We start from the raw sequence: 6,000 nt of genomic DNA on the forward strand, positions 1-6,000 counted from the left end.
GATTAATTAATGAGATAAATAAAATCGTTGACATGTATCTACTTTTGTATTTGTGAAAGCATCAGGAGTTCCTCTTTTCCTTGATAATGCATAAAAATAAAAAAGATAATAAAGTTTATCTTTTCCTTAATACTTTTATAAAGTATTTAAAGTCTTTAAGCTGGTATGGGCCTAGCTGAATACTAGTTCTGCTAGAGTTTCTACTGAGCATGAGAAATGTAAATTACTCTCAGGATGAGCAGGCGATGGTTGAGGACTGATGGGTCTGCATTGACCTCATCACACTTCTGACAGAAGTCTCAGCTGTGTACATCTCCAACAAACCAAAGCAACCTAGTTATGACCCGCATGGCGTGTTTAACTCTGACAACCAGTTGGACTTCTGAATATCACACAGAAGATGAAAACACCATGAGAATATTTTTTAGTTCAGCACCACAGCAGCAACTAGTCTAAAGTGAAAGCGAATACAGCTCAGTTTGCTGCTGCCTGCTGTTTGGCATGAACTCAACAGTTGTTCAAACAGTCAGTCTCAGCTGGTTGTAGCAGAACATACCTGTAATCTCACCAGTCATGGGTGGAGGCAAGAAGACCTCAGGCTCAAGGCCAGTCAAGCCTGCATAGCCAGACTGTGCTTCCACAGAACAACCAATAAGTACATACATACACACACACACACACACACACACACACACACACACACACACACTTGCACGGGTGCAAATCTTAAGTGAACATTTTTCCTCTCCAGTTCATAAAATTCAAGGACAATAACCTGGGACCCAAATTAGTATCTTTGATTTTTATTTTCTGTGTGTGTGTGTGTGTGTGTGTGTGTGTGTGTGTGTGTGTGTGTGTGAGAGAGAGAGAGAGAGAGAGAGAGAGAGAGAGAGAGAGAGAGAGGTGCTTGTGTGTGCATCCCTACATTTTTTTCAAGTATGTGGGTGTATGTATGTGTTAGCGCATGTGGAGGCAAGGTCTCTCAAGCAAACCTAGAGGTAGCCTTGCTGGCAGGTGTTTCTGGAGATCTCCTGTCTTTATTTGTGGAGGCTGAAATTACAAAAAAATACCACATACTAACCCAGTGTTCACAGGGTTTTCTGGTGATCTGAACTGTCCTTATGACTATATAACAAGCATTCTAACAACAGAGATATCTTCTCAGCACCTAGGAAAGTATCTTAATAGATAATACTTAAAGCATAATTTTCAAAATGTTTAAAATCAGTAATTTTCAAATAAATTTGAACAGAATGGTATCTTGTTTAGGGTTTTACTGCTGTGAACAGACATTATGACCAAGGTGACTCTTATAAAGGACAACATTTAACTAGGGCTGGCTTACAATTTCAGAGTGTCAGTCCAGTATCATCAAGGCAGGAGCATGGCAGGGTCCAGGCAGACATTGGGCTAGAGGAGCTGAGAGTTCCACCTCTTGTTCCAAAGGCAGCTAGGAGAAGACTGGCTCCCATGTGGTTAGGAGGAGAGTCCTATTGACTACCCTCACAGTAACAAACTTTCTCCAACAAGGCCACACCTACTCTAACAAGGCCACACCTCCAAATAGTGCCACTCCCTTGGCAAAGCATATTCAAACCACCACAAGTGGAAAACACATCTTTATTAAGGTCATTAACAAGTAAATGTTCATTTGGAGCCAACAAAGTTGATTACATAATCAAGTCAAGATTAGAAAGTAATAAAGTTAGGGAACTGAGGGCCCTAAGATCTTTTGGAAATCTAGGTATGATGGTACACACTTATAATCTCAGCGCTGGGAGACTAAGATAAGAGAATCATGAGTTTGAGGTCCAGTTTGTTCAAGGAAGCCTTAGCTAGTTAGAAAGACCCTATCTTAAAGAAGAAGGAAGAAAAGAAGGAGGAGGGATAGAAAGAGAAAGAGGAAGAAGAGGAGTACCAGAAAGAAGAGGAATTAGGAGAGAAAAGGTAGAGAACATCTATAGATTATAGGTTATTTTTAAAAACATCATAATACTCATTCTTTGAAAATTTTACATATGCATACATTGTACTTGGACTAAGTTCACCTTCAATTCATCCCCTCCAACTCCCCCTAGATGCCCTCCCTCCATGACTTCCATATTCCTTCCAACTTTATGAATTCTTTTTAATGAACTATTGAGGACAGCTAATGCTGACAATATGGATATAGATTTGGGGCCATCTACTGGAGAATGGTCAACCTAACATGGACCACAACCTTAAGAAAACTGACTCTCAGGGGAAAACTTGGTGGGGCTTGCCTTGAATCTCAGCACTTAGGAAGTAGAGGCAGAGGGATCTCTGTGAATTCAAGGCCAAGCTAATCTACAAAGCAAGTTCTAGGACAGCTAAGGCTGTTACATAGAGAAACCCTGCTCAAAATCCCTCCCCCCCCCAAAAAAAAAAACTGACTCTCCGTCCCTAACAGTCATCAGTTGACAATAACTCCACTCATATGCCCTCCCCATTCCATGATCTCTGGCTTGAGTTGATATGAAATTAGCTTATTAACTCTTGGGTTTCCATAAGGTATTTTTATAAAGCCTAAATTTGGCTAACCCATCTACCACTCCCTCCTTTCTCTAACCCTTTCACCTCATCCCTGATTAATCCTTTAGGCCCAGGTATTTTCCTCTATGTTCATGTTACATGTATTTTCTATCGCTCTGATTATATTTTCAATTGAGTGGTAAGATAGTAAGCTTTCATATGGCCTTCCATATATCTTTATTTTGGATTACCACCTTCTCCCCCAATATCTTCGGCATGCTTTCACTGCTCCCTGTTCAAGCCCCTCTCCCCTCAGTATTCCACCTCTCTACCTTCATTTTACCTGGAAACTAGTATCCCTGACCTTCACCATGGTACCCAGTATCCCTGACCCTTACCATGCAAGGCACTTCTCTAGTTTCCTGGATTCCATTCCTGTTCCAAGTTAAACACCGAAAGCAAGAGATTTGAAGCTGAGGAGATGTCTACATGTGGGATTTATCCTTCTGGGCCTGAGTTACTCCATTCTGTATGTTTGTTTCCAATTTCATCCACTTATGGACATTTCCTGAATTCGTTTTTCAGTACAGCTGAGTAATATTTCACGTGTATAAGTACCACAGTTTTGTTATCCGTCATCTGTAGAAGAACAACTAGGCTGCTTCTATTTCCTATCTTTCGTAAATAGAGTGTCTGTGAGCAGGGATGTGCAGGGACTCTGTAGCAGGACATTAAGGCTTTCGGGTGTATGCCCTGGAATGCCATAGCTTCATCACATGGCAGTTAGATTTTTATTCACTTTTATTAAGAAACCTCCAGTATGATTTCAAAAGTGGTTGTATCAGGCTATAGTTCCAACAACAGTGTATACAAGTTTGCCATTCGTCTTCAGCTTTTGTTGTCGTTTCTCTTCCTGATGATGGCGATCTGACTGTGATGAGATAGACTTTTGAAGTAGGTTCCATCTCCATTTCCCTGAGGACTAGAAAGATTGAGCATTTCCCAAGTATTTCCTAGTTGTTTCCTTTCTCTCTCTTTTTTTCAGTTATTTATGTATTTTATGTATGTGAGTACACTGTACTGCCTTCAGACATACATGAAGAGAGCATTGGATCCCAATACAGATGGTTGTAAGCCACCATGTAATTGCTGGGAATTGAACTCAGGACCTCTGGGAAAGCAGTCAGTAGTTTTAACCGTTGAGCCATCACTTCAGCCTCCCATTTCCTCTTTTGCATATGCATGTGAGTGCATGTGCATACATATACTCTCTCTCTCTCTCTCTCACACACACACACACACACACACATGCACACAAAAACAATAAATAAAATGTAGAACTTTTATAGGAAGTCCTGATTGACTTGGAACTCACTATGTAGCCCAGACCTGGAAGCCTCTAACTTCTAAGAGCTCCTATGCCACCACACATGACCCAGTGTAAAATTAATTAATTAATGAGTAAATATGGGAAAAGCTTCCTTGATCTCTGCCCCAAAAACTCTAACCCTTCTCTGTTTTGCATAATGCTTGGGTATGCTCACAATCACTCTTTGTTTATAACAAGGGCATGATTCCAATCATTCCCAAGAGTTCAATACTAACCTGAAGGTCATAAAATGCTGAATGCCTTCCTCCTATGACTGTCATAAAAAAAAAAATCACCTCTTGCTATCTGTCTGGAGCATGGATCCCAATACAGATGGTTGTGAGCCACCATGTGGCTGTTGGGAATTGAACTCAGGACTCTGGAAAAACAGTCAGTCTGGAGAACACAATTACTCCCTAATTGTTGCTGTTTGGATAAGGACTCTACCATGGGAACTGTGTTTAACAGTTGGTTCTAATTCAGGAGCAACACAAAGCTAAACATACCTTGATTAAAGCATCAAAGAATTTTAAATAAATGGCTCATTAAACCAGAATATTATTAGAATACAAATTATAAATGGATATTTCCCTTGAATAGTGTCTTTTTTACAAGAGGAACTCAATATTTGTTGGCTGCTTTCATTGCTGACACTGTGATAATGTTCTGTGCTGGGACTCAGAAGTCACTTCTGGTACTTGCTCTTCTTCAGATAAGAACATTTGTCTGTGGATTTAGGAGTCAGATGATTAATCCAGGGTGATTGAATCCTGAGATTAGTCACTCATCTACATCTGTTAAAAAAATGATTGCAAATAGGATTGTACCCTGAGCTAAAACCTGGAACATATATAATGGTGGCTGCAATTTCATTCACCAAAACCATTGTTCATCCACTGTCAAAGTCTAGTCGCTCAGCACACATGTGCCAGGTCCCAAACAGTGAGGAGGCAAATGGTATAATATGGCTGGACACTGGCCTTCCACAATAGATGATGACTTATATTTTATTCTCCAATCATAAATTATAAAATATGCATTAAACTCACAAAAGAGGCTCTCTTACCAACTCTGAAACCTTTCCATGCTAATTGTTTTTGATAAATTCTAGTAACTGATGTCACCGATGTTAGTTTTCAATTGCTACACCATTCAATGGATCTCGAGTTCTTAGTTCAAGGTCATTCTTTTTTAAAAGTTTCATGATGTGAATTTAAATTAATATTCAATGCGTTTTCTTTCACTAGAAATCAGAATTGTGCGGGAGCACTAAGTTTAGTGAGAACTAATTTGTTCCAGTGATACCAACATCCCTCTGCCCAATGCTAACACTTTTGTTTCAGTCTGCTTTCCCTGTAGAGCATAGCCTGAGAAAAAGCAGGCAATTTATTTGAAAAATAACCTCAGAGAGCAAAGGAGTGCAGCAAGGCAGGAAGGAAAACAAAACAGGAATATGTTGCTGACTCAGCCAGTGAGACGAGAAATCATCATCTTATTAAATATACCTCAGGAACGAAAGAAGGGAGCATTTACTCGCACACTGGCTTCCATCTCTTGATAAGCAAGGTCCACTGTAGTCATCTGCAATGAACATGCGTAGATGCTGAGCGATTCCCAAGGGCGTTTCTACAAATTGGAGGTGGCTGGTGTAAGTGAGATAGATCTCCTGAGAACTGGTCAAGATGTGTCCTGAACTTGTAACTGTAGTGGCAGAAAGAGTAGGACAAAAATGATTGTCAGAAGAGCACAAGAGCTGTTCAATATACTTTCACTTCCCCACTGAGTCTCTGAGATTTCTTCCTGCTAAAATGGTTATCTTTCACTTTAAAAAAAAAAAAAAAAAAAAAAACTTTTTCACACTTGAGAACACTGTGACTACATGAATCAGATAGCTGGACTTTGACCTCAAGACTGCCTTTTACCTCAGAGAAGTCCTACCCTAAAAAATGTATAATAGTAACCAGACCTACCACTCATGAATGAATGAGAGAGTGAAACGAGAAGATACAAAACTCTCAGGCTAGGTGTCTTAGTTAAGGTTTTGATTGTTGTGGTGAGACACCATGACCAAAAAGCAAGTTGAAGAGGAAAGGGTTTGTTTGGTTTACACTGCCACATTGTAGTCCATCACTGAAGGA

This window comes from Rattus rattus, chromosome 5, assembly GCF_011064425.1.
Source record: "Rattus rattus isolate New Zealand chromosome 5, Rrattus_CSIRO_v1, whole genome shotgun sequence".
NCBI lineage: Eukaryota > Metazoa > Chordata > Mammalia > Rodentia > Muridae > Rattus > Rattus rattus.